General features: G+C 34.4%; 1 protein-coding gene and 1 long non-coding RNA gene across 3 annotated transcripts in view; one reads left to right on the top strand and one right to left on the bottom strand.

Moving 5' to 3' along the window:
* LOC143236337 (uncharacterized) overlaps nucleotides 1-9,702 on the bottom strand; it is a 45,629-nt gene extending 35,927 nt beyond the window's left edge. Inside the window, exon 1 of the long non-coding RNA XR_013019536.1 lies at nucleotides 9,580-9,702. This is a non-coding gene — a long non-coding RNA (uncharacterized LOC143236337). The remainder of the gene's footprint in view (nucleotides 1-9,579) is intronic.
* Nucleotides 5,879-18,707, top strand: part of LOC143236333 (spondin-1-like) — a 117,705-nt gene continuing 104,876 nt past the window's right edge. For both annotated transcript variants that reach the window (XM_076474606.1, XM_076474607.1), the window contains exon 1: nucleotides 5,879-6,289. The gene's annotated coding sequence lies outside the window, so the exon portion shown is untranslated. The remainder of the gene's footprint in view (nucleotides 6,290-18,707) is intronic.

The following is an 18,707-nucleotide window of genomic DNA, read 5'->3' as shown; positions in this document are numbered from 1 at the left end:
GTGAGAAAGGGAATATGAAGTAAGTAGTTCACCCAAAGCTACTGACACTCTGACGAGATGAACTCCCTGAAACTCCTTATATTTACATCTTGTCAGGCCTTTTTGAGACACTTCTCGTTTTCACAACATCCACCGAGTACCCCCTTAGCTGCCTGAAGAGGCTCAACAATATTTTGTAGAATTGCGTACGGTTTCGAATACAACTCTTCAAACCTGAAACCCACTCACAATGTCATTTTGATCATAAGCAAACAATAAGGTTTCATTTGTTTGTAGAATTTCGTGCATGGTTTCCCGAAGGTTATTTGCACCAGCCATTCCCAATTTTAAAATGGTAAACTAGAAAGAAAGCAACTAGTTAATATCACTCACTATCAACTCACTTGAAGAAGAAATATATTTAAGTTAAAACCTTTCAGTCACATATTGACATAACTGTGTAAAGACCAAAAGTTGCTCTGAGATAGATGTTATGATTCTGAATAAGGTGCTCTACATATGAGGTATAGCGATTTGTTGTTCTCGAATTTTCTAGAATGCTACTTACGCTAGTCATCCCTAATTTTGAAGTGATAGACTAAAGGAAAGGCACTTAGTCAACATCACTCACAGCCAACTTTTAAGCTACTCTTTGCCAACAAATAATGAGATCGACCGTCACATTAAGGGTGAAAGGGCAAGCGTGTTTTAATATGCGCTTCGACCCTAAACCCTACAGACTGCGAGCCGAACACAGTGAGTACATACATGACTATGGTCTACTTTTTAGTTTCCAGAATGGCGGAAGAGAAGGTCGAACCTATGACGTTTTTTTTTTTTTTTCGTATTCCATAATTTTAATAATTCTTTAATAACAATATTTATTTTGTTTGACACCAGTCTGCGGTGGACACTTCGGATACTGAAATAAGTATCACTTGACGACTTGACTTTATTCACAGTTAGTCACTAATATTTTGTTGAACGTTGGTGTCCCTGGGGAGTTTTCTGCATTACTTGTTTTATTCGCATGTGTAAGTGTTACAAATAATTAAAGTGACTTTCAAGTCAGGTTCCACAAATGTAGCAAAATCTGTTTATTCGATATAGCTCAAATGTTCTAGAAGTGGAGAAATGTGAAATTTTCTAATTGCCAAAGAACTTACATTATCATAACATTTTTAATAGTTGTTCATAATTAATCATTTAGATTTAAAATAGTTAGTAGTTAACTGAGAGAGGTTGTTCGTAACACCTCATACAGTTTTAAAGGCGTATGTGTTAAGGAGGTTCATTCATAATATTTCTTAAAATGCGTAAATACATGTGCGAAGGATTTGTTTATTTGTCTTAGAGCAAAGAAACAATGTGCAATCTGTTAAGCTCACCGTGAGAAATCGAACCGCATATTTTCGCATATAAGTTTGTAAACTTACCGCTGTCCCACGGTGTTAAGGAGGATCTTTCATAGTATCTCATGCGATATGTAAAGACGTATGAGCTGTGGGGACTCATTCATAACACATCTTATGGTATGTAAGTACATATGCGGTATGTAAAAACATTAAGGATAATAAGCTTTATTGAGAAACGCATTGAAGGATCTTATCAGTGTTTTCTTACAAATTTCTGATCAGTTTGTTTTGTTTTTGAATTTCGCACAAAGCTACTCGAGGGCTATCTGTGCTAGCCGTCCCTAATTTAGCAGTGTAAGACTAGAGGGAAGGCAGCTAGTCATCACCACCCACTGCCAACTCTTGGGCTACTCTTTTACCAACGAATAGTTGGATTGACTGTCACATTATAACGCCCCACGCCTGAAAGAGCGAGCATGTTTGGTGCGACGGAGATGCAAACCCGCGACCCTCAGATTACAGAGTCGCACGCCTTAACAGGCTTGGCCATGCCGGGCCGTTTCTGATCAGACGAAATTTATAATACATCTTAATATTCTTATAACACAGTGTATTGACATAATTTTCCTAGATATGTCTATTATGCAATTAAGAAATCTTACGAGATGTGATTTGCATCAATGCATATAATTATTTTTCAATAATTTACATAATAATTTTTGTTTGTTTTTAACACGAAAACTTTTGTATTACCTTATCCCTTTCTTTAAATATTTAATACAATTTATCCTGAAGACGCTGATTACGAAACAACTGTTTCTTGACACACAACTCTGAACACTGGTGGACTCCTAACTCTTCTACGGTTTCTCTAAGATGTTTAATGTTGAAAAGGCTTGTCACGGATCAGTTGCAGCATAAAGCTCACTCGTTAGATGGGTTGCAACACTTTTATAGCTTTATCTGAATATTTCAATTGAATGATTTTTCAAGAAACGTTTATGGCATTCACGTGAAATTAGTTCCGAATAGATGATAAAATTGTGAAAGATTTGAACACTGAATATTTTGTAGTAATTTATACATATTTTTGTCCTTTGATAAAACAAGGGAAAGTAATAGTGTGTGTGTGCTGTGAGTTAGAGATTATGTGCATTTAAATAATAAATCCCAGTGATTCTCTGTATAGCTCTACGAGCAATTTAAATGACTTTACGTGTAAGTGGTTTATTTTACTATCTCTCTGAAACCTGAAGATTGCAAAATTTAACGACAAATGTGGGAATTAGCTCAAAATACGGATATACCTTTATTTAAAGAGAAAAGTATTCTTTCTAACTGTTTGTTTGTAATACTTTATGTCGACAAAAAGTGTATTCTGCTTGTAACTCTCTCTTCTGGAACAAGCGTCAAGTTAGCAGAAAATTGATACTAAATTTAGAATATTATTATGAATCACTATTTGTGCTTATGTTTATATGAAACTATTTTCAAAGTATATTTACCAGCAGTACCTTATTAAAGTGAATATAAGTAAGCAGATTTCTGAATGTTGTTGTCATAATCTTAGCTACTGGCTCGCTCATACAAGAGTGGAACAAAGCGCTCCAGTACACCCATTCAGTCATCAGGTCTAGGATTAAAAGTGTGCAAAATTCTTTTATGGCTCATGAAAATACTTCTTTATATTCATTAGAGTTGTTGTTGTTTTTCAACCCTGCTACCAAAGGTTGACACTGTCACACTCTTTGAAGGCGTGGAATATGGGCAGGGCTCGACACTTGTTAGGACGTAATGCTCTAACTATTTTATAAATTGGTAAGATTCTGAAGATGCACTAGAATTACTAGCGCACTATCAGTTACGCATATCAACAACTTACTAATTCCTTACAGTACACACACCAGGGTGCGTGTGTGTGTCTCCTTGTGGGTGCGTAGAGCAAGATTGTAGGTTTCTTTGAGCTGAACGTAGAGTATACCTTTATGATATGTGTTAATAACTTAATACTCAGTTTTAAGAATTGGTATTAAGAAAGAACGACAACTCCGCCTGTTTTGTTTTTTTTTCTTTCAAGTTGGTGAATAATCTCGCATTCGATTTTTTAGTTTAGACTAGTAAACATGTTCAGTCCCAAGCTGTTCCAGCCTGGTATGGTACAGATTGTTCAGCTTGAAAACGGATGCAATTTCGCTCTCCATACGGACCTCCTCAACACAAGGCGACAATTCAACGTTTGCTATGTCACGACTGCTGACATCCTGTTCTTTAAATGCATTTATATTTCCCACTTTATCTAGAAACAGACCAAGCACCGAACATGGTGTTTAGCCTTTTGTATTATTAAGTATCCTGCAGTCATTCAGCTAACAGAGGCTAGTCCTGTACTTTGAAGGCACGCTATCTGACACGCTTATCAGTCTCAAATGTTGAGGCTGCATGCACAGGCTCCCCAATTGTATGTCCGTCACAGAAAAAGAAATACGTCCATGGAGCAGCGCGTTTCTAGCTTTGACGGGTGTACATCTTCAAGACATTAGTTGTTTGTTTTCATTGGAGCTTTCCTAGTCACCGCTTACTGAAGTTTTAGTATTTAGGAGTTATAGTATTTGACAAGTGATGTCGGAATGATGCTCTCACCACCGTCTAGTGGTGATATATTTATTATGCTTGACCGATACTGTAGAAGTCAAGGAGTTTTTCAGAATTGTAATTGTAGCCTGCTTCATCCATGCCACACCTTGAATCAACTGGACAGTTAGGTGCCTCGTATGTATTCTCCTAACCCGGAATACATTATTTCTAGTGTGTCTCACGTCGTATATCTGAGGTACTAAGTGTGTACTATCTGGCCATCTTCATTCTCTCCAAGAGGTTTGGATATCATATAAAAGGAAACAAAAATAAAATGTGCTTAGAAAACAGTAATGTTAACATGAAACATATTTTGTCATTATTTATAAAGCCAGCATCTTGGTATTTGCAAAATTAAAGTTCACATACGACAGAATTGTATTTTGAGTGGCAGGCAGTGACAAACAGAAATATCCAAAAAGAAAACTTTGGCATTTACGAAAGACAAATGTGTTGTAGGTAAAAGCTCGAAGTGGTTATTGGCGTTCATATTGTAAAAGTGATTGCCAGGGCAATTGTGGGACAATTCTGCGATGATCCTAAAACCAAAATGTTTATTAGGACATGCCTTAATTGTGTGCCAAATATTATTCTTTCATCGTCAAAAGTAAAATACTATCATATTCCTCACATACCTGCTACTCTCAAACGGCACACACCGACAACTCTTTTATCACATCCACGAGCCCAAAGATTAGTCACTTGTTCGAATCACTATTCCAGCAAACATGTTCGCCCTTTCAGCCGTAGGAGCGCTATTCATTTGTAAAAGAGTAGCCCAAGCATTAGCAATAAGAGATGATGACTAGCTACCTTACCTCTAGTCTTACACTGTTACATTATGAACGACTATCACAGATAGCCCTCAGGTAGCTTAGCGTGAAATTCAAAACAAACGCAATTGTTGTTGTTTTGAATTAAGCACAAAGCTACACAATGAGCTATCTGTGCTCTGCCCACCACGGGTAACAAAACCCGGTTTTTAGCGTTGTAAGTCCGCAGACATACCGCTGAGCCACTGGGGGGCCAAAACAAACGCAAAATACGGAGTGTCTTCTCGCAGCAATGGTTCATGAAACGTTAGGCTTGAAGTGCAAACCAGCGGGCTTTACTAAGAAGGGCATATTTTTGTAGTTATAATTTTGCCAAAACGTCTTACTTCAACAGAAAGATTCAATAACATATTATTTATTTTAGAAAGCACATGTTACCGCCAGTTTATTTCCCTTTTCACAGTGTTTTAAATATGTATAAATAATTTTAGTATGTGTTTGTTTGTGTGCGCGTTTATTGTTTCTTATAGGAAAGCCACATCGAGTTATCTTCTTTGTCCACACAAGGGAATCGAAGCACTAATTTTAGTGTTGTAAATCCTTAGATAATTTTAATAAAGACTTTTATAAACACGTACAGTTTTTTAAGAACATCTAAATTTGCTACTCTGAACATGGTAATTTGAAAATCCAAGTAATACTTTTTCAATAGAAAAGTAGGATCAAAGAGTTTTAGGAAAGCATTAAACTTGAGAGTTATAGAAAAGCGCGTGTAGTAATAGTAATATTAATACTCATATAATAAAAAATAAACATTATTAGCAAAGTGTTTAAATAACGCAGCCAGCAAATTTAGTATTTTTATTTTTGTATTCATATTTTAAATAAGTGTTATTTATTTAAAAAACGTAATCTGAAAATATACAATAAATAAATACATTAGCGAAATACGTAGTGAACCGTGCTTAGAGCTGTGTGTTTTATAGTTCGTGCATTAAAGGCTGAGTGATCTATTAAATATTTTTCGTTAACGATATAAACTCTACAATACTACTACTTTACTTAAGCAAATATCTGGTATGGCTACCGAACTTCTTGCTCCTCTCTGCTCTGCCACTTGTTAACTCGCAAAGGAATAAGGCACTCTGGTGGCAACAGATTTATGGCGCGAGACATGACGGGAAGGCATTTTACTTGAGGAACACGCTACACTGGCAGTTCAGATAGGATCCGTTGTTAGTGGAGTGTTGGTTGTGTGTTCAGTTTCTTTGTAACTGTTCATGATTTCAAACCTATAACAATGAGAACAGTTGACACTAAATTTACTATACTAGTATGGTCCGTTATATTACTTACAGCAATTGGCATACGAACCAAAATAGTTGGAGCTGAGCCCCCTTCTCACCGATATCTTCCTAACCGTTACACGGGACAATGCCGTCGAGAACCCGCTGGTGTTACAAGCCAGAAAACTCCCGGAGATAATGGTTTCGAAATCAAGATATCGGGAGATCCTAAGAAATATGTAGCTGAAAAAGGTCTACACAGGTAAGAAATTATTCCTTATTTTATTATTATAAAATGTCTTGTCACATGTTTTTAGCAGTTCGACTTAACGAATTAAAGATACCCTGTTAAAAAGCTATAACACTCTTTGAGTGTTGCTTCTCCTTGGCTAGTACGTGCCAGTAGTAGTGTGTAAAACAACACAAATTCTGCTGTCCATCAAAACCTGTCGCTTTCAAATGGTTGTAACCTAATTATCAACACAGTCGATTACCCAAAACTGAATGTCTACTGTGATGACTGCATGATTAAACGTATTAATATTAAACCATTGACAGAGTCGACCTGTGATAAGTCTCAGCCAGCTGCTGTGTTCACTGGCTACCACAAGTCTAGTACTGTCTGGTTAGTATATCATTAGCGCGATCCAACATGCAGTTTTTATTGTCCTACATATGTAATTGGGTATCTAGAACCAATTGTTATTAATACTTTCAGCCACATATGGTCTCTTCCCATTAGCGTTCCTACTCTTTTTTTAGACTACCTCTCTATAAAAGTTATCGTAATTTTTACTCTTTACCACGTGTTGTCTGTCTTTAATAAATTGTATTTTTAATGCTCACCACGTGTGACAACTTCTGTTTTATAAGAGCTATAGTTTTCAGTGTTCGCCACGTGTGATATTTCCTCTTTAATCGTTTGAAGTTTATAATGTGTACCACGTGACATCACCACTCTTTTTGCGGACTGTTGTTTCTACTGCTCACCACTTGTTGTCGCTACTGTTCAACACCTTGTGTTTTAAATGGACATGTGTGGTTATTTCTGTTTAACACATTCTAGATTTATATTTTTTTCGTGTATGACTACGTTATTAGTTTATTGAAGGTTGTACTGCATAAGAAATATAACCAATTAATCCACCTAGTAGTATTTTTATAGTATTACCTACCACTGCTTTTCGTATTCTTTCCGATTATAATGTCCAAGAATATCGTCCTATGATTTATCTGTACGAGTTGATTTGGACATTTTTCTGAGCTTCCAGTAAAAATAATTAGCCGGGAAATTCTGCAATATTACCGAACTTCTGTAATAAATTATTACTTTTTTTTTTTTTATCTAACGAAACACTGTACGTAGCATATTGTAATTATCAAAGAATGGTTAACTCACCACAAATGTTTTTATCAATTGTTGCTTTACCTGATCTGTCGAGACAAGTACTGACTGGTTAAGTATTGTAGAATAACAGTGTGTTTCTTCATGGTGGTTTTAAAATTAATTCTGTTCATTATTTTGCGAAAATCTGAATATACTCTAATTCATTTATATTGTTACCTTAAGTACGTAAAAATCTATTAAACAACTGGTCGTTTTAAAATTAAAAGTTAGATTTTGTTTTTCATTATACAATATTAATTTTGTATATTCTGCATTACTGTAAAATTTAGTTTGTCATGGTATTTATATTTGCTCGATAAAGAAAGATTGGGGTTAACAGCTTTAGTTTATTTCAGTCAGTATTTTAAAACTTGCAATCTACACCTTTAATTATTTGTGGTAGAAGACGTGTAATTTTGGTTAGATGATCTTCACATTAACCTTCAACACTGGTTTAATGAGGTTCAGTTTTATCAGTTAATGACGGTTATAAGTAGAATGTTGTAAACAAAGTGGCTTTATTAACCAACTCGTACTCAGGCTGCTTTGGTAACTGTCATGTTACTAGTGTTTAGTTAATATATTAATTGTTGGTTTACCTGTTTTTGATTAAAAAAAAATTCATTAGTTGCAACTTTCGCGATTCACACTAGATGGCAATAGGCACAATAAGTGTTATAAGGAATAGCAGCTTGTTTTATTAAGTATGAGTATTTTGTGCATCTATTAGCATTTAAAAAGAAAATTAGGTTTCGTGCACATACACTAATGTGAAGAACAAAGAAGATTTGCCTACAGGTTTCTACAACATAAATAAATTCCTCATTTTCTGCTATCAGTTATATGTCTAAGAATCTAAGTGGCATCTCAAACAACTTACGTTGTGTGTGTGTGTGTTTGTGTTTTTTTTTTGTACAGGATACAGTGTATATCTATCCAAGATAATACCGTGCTCGCTACCAGCCTGATGTTGCGTAAGCGAGCCAATCCTCGCCACGTGATCTTCAGCGTGAAATTTGACATCGAACTACACTGAATAAGTCTATCTATAGTCAATAAGAATTATTATTCAATAAAATGACCCAATCTCGAACTCCACGAAAATATTAAGTATCTGTTTACAGACGCCATTTCCAGGCAACGTACTGTAAGCGGAATCTTGAAATATTAGCACAGTTTTTGTACGTAATGTGATATGTATTGCATCACAGCGGATACATTAAGGTCAACCAGCAAACTTAAGTATATGATGTTTGGTTACTAACTTTTTAGCACTGGCAACTCACAAATACATGTGTATTGTTACATAGAGAAAGCGACTTGCAGCGAGTGTGCTATGTTAAAACTTCACCAGTACTGATTACACGAATAATTTAGCTAAAAATTACTTAGTTTGGTAATTGCTCTTTCGAAAGATATGTCTGGGATAATTTCAGTAGGTTTATTAACTGAATATATCATAAATGTTTTCCTTTGTGTTTTTGTCGTTGTTGTCTTTTTATATATTAAAATACCAGTCATTAATGAATCCATAAACTATATATTAACATCAACGTGTTAGGTTGGAAACTCAAACAGTTTGATTAAGGTTAAGTACTCAAACGTTGGAGCTAAGAAACATGTTTCAGTCATGATCAAAGTTTAATCTAAAAAACACTATTGCTAATTCAATCAAAGTTGAATAGAAGGTCACATTTACAAAAAAAAAGTACCACTTGGAGGCGCATCGACTTCCTGTAAAAGACATTTTAAACGCAACACTGGCGATAGAACCACTGAGCCTTAATTTCATCATGTGTTTATTTCTGTAACCGATGCAAATATTATCAACAGTTCGTCGTAGTTTTTTCTATTCATTATTTATTAGCTCCAATTTTATACAATTATTTAACTCTTTCATAACTAAAAAAATACTTTGGTATAGTTTCTTCCATTAGTAATAAGTATACTTGATATAGTTAGAAACATAATGGCACTACTGTGTGTGCCATTAAAAAAAAAAAGATACCTTCAATATCCTTTCAACATATCGTTGCTATAATTCGCTTTCTTATAAGCCCTAAAACAACGGTTAATGGTTTTATGTTTTTGTATGTACACAAAATTCCTATAAAATACGATATCGTATTAAAATTAATAATAAAAATACATTAAAACTCTTTTACCTGCCATATAGTTGACACGAGGCATAGGAGCATGAAAATGATAGATTCTGAGCCTATGTTCTGTTTGATGTCTTTGGTATTGTTGTGTCCACTAAGGCTGAGTGATGTCCATGTCAACCGTCTATTAGTAGCCGTACGACTATACAAGCTATCAAAGTTATTTTTAACACGAAATTAACAGTATAAATAGATTATACAGTCAGCTTACATTTGTAGCTTAACTAATACTCCATACTTTGTGTCATTAGAATTAAGTATAGATACTCTCAGTCCATACTTGATATTCAGCATCGTAGCAGTGTATGTATAGATACGTTCAGCCTATATTCCGTATCCGGCATTGTTGACATTAATATTTCACTATATTTTCTAGTATTATTTTGGAAACACTTATCAATTTTTCGTTGTGCCATTCAAACCAACTGCTAGTGAAAGTCTACGTTTCAGAGAGAGTTTATGCTTTAAATAATAGTGCGATTAAGTTGTATTCCACCAATCCTTTTCAAAGCATTGACTATTTTATCGCTGGCGCCAGCTTTTACCAAATCAAATTAAATATCTGTGTTTGAAAGATAACAAAAATACGCCATGTGCTTTTGCATCAAAAAGAACAGAAATGTAGGGCGTTTAATTCAGGCTATTTTTTATATATTTTGTTCACATCCTGGCATACATCACGTAGTCAATCCTTCAGTAAAACACAACAACCAAGCATTTATAAATCAATATTCGGTCTGTCAAGAACATAATATTTTTTGCATGTTATACATGGGAAATGAGCCAATACTTCTTAAAATTTTGTAATTACAGATGTTTAATCAGCAGTTTAGCTCGTCAGGGACATCGAAGTTGGATGATTGTGTACAGCAAATGTGGAATTAGACCTTGTTTTAACTATTGTACCCGCTTGTTGAAAAGAAAAGTAATATTTCCAAGTGATAAGCCTGTAATCGTTTATCAAACAAAAAATGTTCGTTAAAAGAGGCTGTTCAAAATAGAAGGCGAAGAAATCTATTGTTATAAACCGGTATACGTCACTCAACTCCGTGTGTTTCTTCGAATCTAATTACTGACTATTGTTGCAATTGTGATGTATGTGTCAGTTATCAGTTTCTTCAACTTTCAGACTTAACATGGGTGAATCGCAATGTTTTCTAATCTCTTGATTAAATTCACTAATGTTTACTGCACAAGACAAAACTTCTTAAATTTAAATACTTAGAAGTTAGGCTTATGAAAAGATTCAGTTCTTTCATTTGTGACATTTTAATAGGCAACAGTTGAGCGTGTGAACAACATTCAGGTTTTATTTTTTTCTATTATCATAGTCTTGTAACAAAGTATAACTGTATAAAGATATTTTAATTTATAGTACGCTTATAAAGTCTTTTTTATTTCAACTTGATTCAAAACAAAGAGATATGTATTGTTTGTTTTTTTTGTTTTGAATTTTCGCACAAAGCTACTCGAGGGCTATCTGTGCTAGCCGTCCCTAATTTAGCAGTGTAAGAGTAGAGGGAAGGCAGCTAGTCATCACCACCCACTGCCAACTCTTGGGCTACTCTTTTACCAACGAAAAGTGGGATTGACCGTCACATTATAACGCCCCCACGACTGGGAGGGCGAGCATGTTTAGCGCGACTCGGATGCGAACCCTCAGATTACGAGCGCATGCCTTAACGCGCTCGGCCATGCCGGGCCCGGAGATATGTAACAAACTTGTTATATTACAATCACGTCTTTCATGGTGATGATCAGGTGGTTAGAACTCTCAATCTGAGAATTGTAGGCTTGAATCCCCGTCTCATCAAACGTGTTCAACCTTACAATTGTAGGGCGTTATAAGTGAGAGTCAATCATACTATATTTTGCAAAAGAATAGCTCAAGATTTGGCGGTGAGTGGTGATGACTAGCTGCCGTTCCACTAGTCTGTCACTACTAAATTATGGACGGCTAGGGCAGATAGCCCTTGTGTAGCTTCACGCAAAATTAAAACCAAACCAATCTTTCAGAGTGAACATGTGTTAATTATAATTTTTTTAACATATCATTCAAATTTCAACTATGAGTTTCAGTTTTACCAAATAGTTTAGGCTTTAATCATAATATTTGGTGGATTTTAAAGGATAGGTAGCACAGCTATCGTTGTTGATTCGAAAGTGATAATATAAACTCGTGAAACATGATCACCCTTGAATTCGGGATGGTCAGAGTTATTTAAATAAATACTCTATAACGACTTAAGGGTTTCCTTACAGTACTGTACAAAAGTGTTAGGAAAAAAGTCAAAAATTAGATATCCAGATACTCTTGAGGAACAATATAAAGCAAATAACAGGAAAAACATCAAAATTTTATAATATTCATATTTAGTATAAAAGAAACTTAATGGAAGTGCTTGAGTTAAGCAAACAGTTAATATTTCGTGTCCCCCTTTTGTTTTAATAACTATATACAGTCTCTCAGGCATTGTTGCAACATATTTAATCAAATTATTCTTTAGGATTTTACTCCACATGTTTCTAATACATTTCCATAAAGTTTCTTTGGAAGTAATTTTTGAGTTGTCAAGTTTTTGATCTATCAAATCCCAGATCTGCTCAATTGAGTTGAGATGGAGGCTCTGTGGGGGTGGTTGCATCAGTTCAATGTCTCCATCAGTTTCTTTCTTAGCTAAATAATTTCAGCATCGTTGCAGAAGCCTCTATTTGTAGAAACATTTTCAATATTATACTCAAACCACTGGATATACCATGACTGATCAGTGCATTATGGTACTTACGCTGGTCTCCGTTATCCCATCTACTTTACAAATATGTCTTGTTGACCCAATGGTAGAACACATTCAATCCATCACACTGCCTCCCTAATTCCTTATTTTAAGTGATATGCATTGAGATGGGTATTTTCACCTTTCTTCTGCCAGATGTACAATCTACTCTTCGAACCAAATATTTCAAATTTGGACCCATCCGTCTATAATACATTTTTTAATCAACATTCCAGTTTTTGTAAATTTTAGCAAATTTCAGTCTCTTGAAAATATTTTGAGATCTAGGTAAAGATTTTTTATTACTGCTACACATCGAATATTCCATTCTCGTAGTATTTTGTTGATACTGAAGATTTGGATACTTTTCTATTATTTGGTGCATGGTCGTTTATTTCATACTTGAGATTATTGTCAGTCTTCCTTCTGTCCTGAAGGATGCACAAATGAAAATACTTAACATCAAAATATCATTAGGCTTAGATGTTCTGCCTCTTCCTTTCCTATTTACAAACTTACCTGTCCTGATCTCACAATCTAGGGTGTACTTGACAGTGTTGGGGAACATTTCAAGTCTGTTAGTTGGAGAGTCTGACCAGCACTGCGTAAATCTTTTATACAAACTCCCTGCTCCACTGACAAAGCTCTACGATTTTTGGGCTGCGGCATGAAAACAAAACTTAATATATAGTGTTAAACACTGTTTTTATCAAGTTTTATTTGTGGAGTGCTATTAGATTGATTTTTTTAGCATATACCAGTACCACATGATTACTCCTTGCTAGCATCTTTGTATATAGTTAAGACACTGCATGGGGTATTATGACAGTTATTTCAAACCATAAATCTGATTCGTAAGTTCATTCAAGCAGAATCATTATGACATGCCCTTGGTATAAGTATACGAGAATTAAAAAAAAAATTCTCACCTTGGCTCATTCAATCGTCAACACGAATTGGTGAAGTATTGCTTAATGTTGAAATTCACATTCTGTAATAACACGGAAGAATTAGCCAGATAGAATGAAAAGAATGGCAAAATATTTTCTTGTCCTACCACTTGAGAGATCATATGAATGGTGCACGGACTTCTGATCAGCAAGTGAAGATGTTATGGGAACTTGTTTCCCATTAATTGAACAATAGATTGGTTTGTTTTGTCAAGCGCCTTAACCACATGGTCATGTTGATGAAAAAGTGGAACGTGGTATTATTGTAATCGAACAACATCTAGAGTAAAGCATAATTATAAATCAGTACATGTGTAGGCTGCATCTCAGCCCTTGGTGCTGCAGACTTGGGCAAAATTGGTGAAATCCTAACAGATGATAGGTATTAGTAGATTCTTATCAACAATATTGTTTTTTCAAGAACAAGACCTGTTGAATAGACGATTACTCTTCTAATAACAGTCATTACACATATTAAAAATTGTGATGAAAAGATGCCCTGAAAGAAACTAAAATCTCTGAAACACTCACAACCATGGCAAGCTTTGTTCAGAGTCTATGAATATCATTAAGGCTATGTGAGCTTTATATGAGAACTCAGAAGGACAGATGGCAACAATAAAATTTGGTTGGACTATTAGAAGTGACACAATATATTTGGAACAATATTTACAATCGCACAATGATAAAGTCGTGATAGCATAAAAACAATTTTCTGCTCTGCTTATTCGCTTCAGTTTTGAATTTTCTATGTCAATGTAGTGTGTTGATGGTAAACTATCCATTTAATTGCATTTACTCGTTGTTTGTAGCTCCTATATGTGTATCACTTAACCGTTTTCATAATTATTTTTAATGATGTAATTATATATATAATTTTATTAGTTGTTTTAGTACGTCAGTTCCTGCACACACATACAGAGACGCATCATATTTCAAGTCCTGGAATGCTTAAGTTTGTTAAAAAGTTGGAACACTTTCGCAATATACAAGTGTAAACAAAACGAATATGTAAACATATTTCATACAAGACTTTCACCTTCGCATAAATGTACAAGTTTCGTGCAATGACATTCATTATTATCAGTTTGGCTAACAAGATTTAATATTGCTGGTAACAACATCTGAGCTCGACACATTACGGTTTTTGTTGTTTTTCCCTGTGAGCGATTATGCTTCATTTAGAATCTATCTTAATATAATACATTACTGCTTCTCTCATTATATTCCTATAAATATTAATGGTACCTTTACTGTGTTACGTTCTGTTTTCTTCAGAAACAAGGTCATTAAAACCTGCAAGTTATTATGTGATATGACTGAACAGTTTAATGTAAATTTATGTTAAGACATATTTCATGACCATTTTACTTGTTGCATTAAAACAAGCGCTGCTCGAACACTATTTTTACCAGAAACTGCTAATCAGTGTTGTGTGATTTGTCTTCTTTAGCTATTCTATAGCACATTTTTTCCTTTAAATTATCAACAGAGATCACTTCTATAGCCATGAGAGAAGAGTTTCAGATGGACAACAAATTAATTATATTACACGGCAAGACAATTCTTTTAATACTGCATGTTCATGAAAAACAATACAAAATACTTTATTTATAATGTTCAAGTTTTAATTAGAATTATCGCAGTCAAAACATGGTGTTACACTCACGATACAGTAACATTTTTAAGGACTACAGTATGTGCGCGCATGTTTCTTTTTAACCCAGCCATAGAGAGAGAGAGAGAGAGAGAGAGAGAGAGAGGCTTAGCAGGTGATGGTCGGGAGCTATACTAGCTAGTTTAGATAACTTGGTTGGGTTTTTTTATACCAGTATTTACTAACCTAATCCTTTACTACTACTACAATGGGGATCGGAGGCAAATTTATTTTACTTATCCTCAACTGGTGATACTTTTTCCTTTTTCTTTTACTTTGGAGAGCAGTCACATTTCCACAACTGTCTACAGGCAGTGAAGGGTGATACAGTTGTGGGACGTTGTGGGCATGAGTCCCGCTCTCCTAATATTTACTTCTTTTGATTATTTTATTTTACTTTTTGACTATCTTCATGCGAGCTTGATATTGATAGACGGTTTATCTTCACTGAAATGTGGGTCCTACTTTCTCAGTCGCCCCCAAAACCCAAACCAAGGATACCTTTCATACTCCACATTCCTGCACCCTGAGGATCATCTTGATTTGTATTCATTTAGATGTCGCATATCACACGAGTGAATTTGTTGTTTTTAACGCGGTAGTTACTTTTGATTTGAGTTGGTTTTAACTGTTTGAGTATTGCTCTTTATGGGTGGATATGTTGAATAAAGCAAGTGTATGCTAGTTCTCAGCCTTCTGTTTGCGTTAATGGTCTACAATTATGAGGAAGTGTCAAACGTTCATTGTTTTAAATGGCCCTGAAGATAGGTTTGGTATATTTACAATACATTTAGCTATGATTAAATGTAACTGAATTTCTTAATTCCTTTAGTTCGTTTCAGTAAAAAAAAAAATACTCCGCCAGAATCCTAAAATGAATGTTACTGGAAATAAAAAAAAAAAATTGAACTAACTTGCGTCATTTGCAGGTGAGAAGAAAAAATGAAACGAGAGCATCCAATTAGGTATGGCATATTTTACGACATAAAAAAGTAGAACACATTAGAACCTAATTGCCTATTTTTCTCTGATTGTAATACCCTTATTATACTATCTAATAAGCTGCCTGTAAAAGGATAAGCCCTAATAAGTTTTAACGATATTATAATCAGAAACAACTCATTAAAGAATATCGTGTTCAAAGCGATAAACTGACCTGATAAGACAAAGCATGTGTGATTGATTATTGAAAATTAAAAATGATGACAAGTTGGTTTTCTAACTATTCAATAAAGCACCGCTGTAATATCATTTCTGTTAATTTCTATAGGTCGTATTTATTATTGTTGATGTATTATATTGCACAACAAATTACTACAGTGTAAGGGTTCACGCGTACGCTCCTTTAACTATCCGTTTCAACTTCGATAGGCTTAGCCATTTATAAATTAGTCTTTGTCTTTCACTGAAAGTATATTCATTATGCACTTTCTCAGTAATAATGGAAAATATTTTTAAACTAGTTTACTTAGAAAAAGAATACACAGTAAAATGTATATCATTTCTCAGCATTTGAAATTACTGAAAGAATGAAGAAACTCTTGAGAAAATGTGTAAAATGACTTATGATAAAAATATAATACATATGTTCAATTATTTCATTTTTGACGAAATGACTTTTTCTGCGTACAGAAGTAATGAGTCATTTCTTTTGTTAAAATCCATTTTGGTCTCTTACATCCATCGGTTTAGACAAATTGTAATTAGAAATTACCTTATTATTTAAAAGTATCATTCAATATCTAGCAGGTTTCATACTTTTTTTTTCATGCAACGACTGCAGACCGACTTTACACTCGTATATGTTATGTTTAGATTTCTTAAGTCACTCAGTTTTTGCAAGGGTCGCGGGTTCAAATCCCCGTCATATCAAACATGCTCGCCCTTTCAGCCGTTGGGATGTTATAATGTGACGATCAATCCCACTATTCTTGGTAAACGAGTACCCAAAGAGTTGGCTGTGGGTGTTGATGACTAGCTGCCTTCCCTCTAGTCTTACTCTGCTAAATTAGGGACGGCTAGCAGAGATAGCCCTCGAGTAGCTTTGTGCGAAATTCAAAAAACAAACAAACGAACAAGATTTGTAATTTAAAAAGTAGACGGTTAGAAATAATTTAATAAATTTTGTAACTTATGTAATTCAACCGAATTGCTGCATTAACATCTAAAACATAAGTTTATTTACTTGTTTTATTATTAGATGTTTAAATTATTATTTGAAGCTTTATTGAAAAAGTATTTAACTTTTTTAAGTATTTATAATTTATTATAAATGTTTATTAAATTTTGAACTCTTTGGATTTTGTTAACTTGATCAGTATTTTCTTGTTTTTTTTCAATTCTTTGTGACACATTATGAAATTTTAAAGAATTTTGTGATTTTTTTCTCTAGTTTTCAGGGATATAAGATTACTAAGTTATTTTCATAATTTTCTTCACTGCCATATTTCTCTTGTCGTTAATTACTCTTAGTATCCATACAACGTAAGCTTTATTTCGTATCTTTTCAATAACCTGAATTTATTTCTGATATTTGAAATTATAATCTGTTAGCACATTGTTTAATAATCGATTAATTTCGAGAGTCTTGAATTAGCGTACTTAACAATGATCGTACCCACATATACTGAGTTGTTAGTACAAGTCTACTTAATGTATAGTTGTTAATGCTTTGTTGTTTTAAAAAAACATTGACCATTAAAGTAAAAAAGTCAATTTTTAGGGTTTTTAGTTGAAGTTGTGTCTAATTTAACTAATATATATAATATTGCTAAAGAAAGTTTAAAATAACGTAAAACATTAAAAACTGCTGAAAACAAATACAATAGAAACAATGCATTAAATATATTACAAATCATGCAGTGATAAACTTTTTATCTCTGCAACTATATAAGAATATAATTTATTTTTGAGTATGATGAATATAGTTGGAGACTTCAAACTGGTAGCATTCTTGATGGGTCTCCAAGGAGGCTTTACCACATTTTCCTGTTATCTTTGCCTTTGGGACAGCAGGAACAATGCAGCGCACTACCACAAGAAGCACTGGCCACAACCGACCGAGTTCTCTATGGTGAGGCACAATGTCAAGTGTGAGCCACTAGTGGATCTCCAAAAGGTGTTGTTCCCACCATTGCACATAAAATTGAGTCTTATGAAACAATTTGTCACAGCTCTTGATAAGGAGTTTGCAGCCTTCAAGTACCTTCGAGACTTCTTCCCTAAGCTGTCTGAGGCAAAAGTCAAAGCTGGTATCTTTGTTGGACCACAAATAAAGATCCTGGAGTGCACAGAATTCCCCAAGAAGCTCAGTAGGAAAAACATAAAGCTTGGGGCAGCTTTGTCACAGTGGTTCGGGGCTTTTTGAGCAATCACAAAGCCGAAAATTGTGTGGAACTGGTTGAGACTCTGGTGAAGAACTACGGCAAAATGGGTTGCATGATGTCTCTGGAAGTCCATATCCTTGATGCTTATCTTGATAAATTTAAAGAAAACATGGGAGCATACTCAGAGGAGAAAGTCGAGCGCTTCCACAAAGATATACTGGACTTTGAACGCCGCTACCAAGGAGCGTATAACAAAAACATGATGGGAGACTATGTTTGGGGGCTGATATGTGAAAGTGATTTATATAAGTCACAAATCTCGAAAAAATACCCACTTCTAAATATTTTTGTAAAAGTTTAGTGTAAATACATGTAAATCTTTTTTTTCAGACCAAACATAAGAATGGCTGGGTAGATGAAACGA

The sequence above is a fragment of the Tachypleus tridentatus genome, chromosome 13 (assembly GCF_004210375.1).
Source record: "Tachypleus tridentatus isolate NWPU-2018 chromosome 13, ASM421037v1, whole genome shotgun sequence".
NCBI lineage: Eukaryota > Metazoa > Arthropoda > Merostomata > Xiphosura > Limulidae > Tachypleus > Tachypleus tridentatus.
The sequence above is the reverse complement of the archived record's forward strand: the minus strand, read 5'-3'. Positions and strand labels throughout refer to the sequence as shown.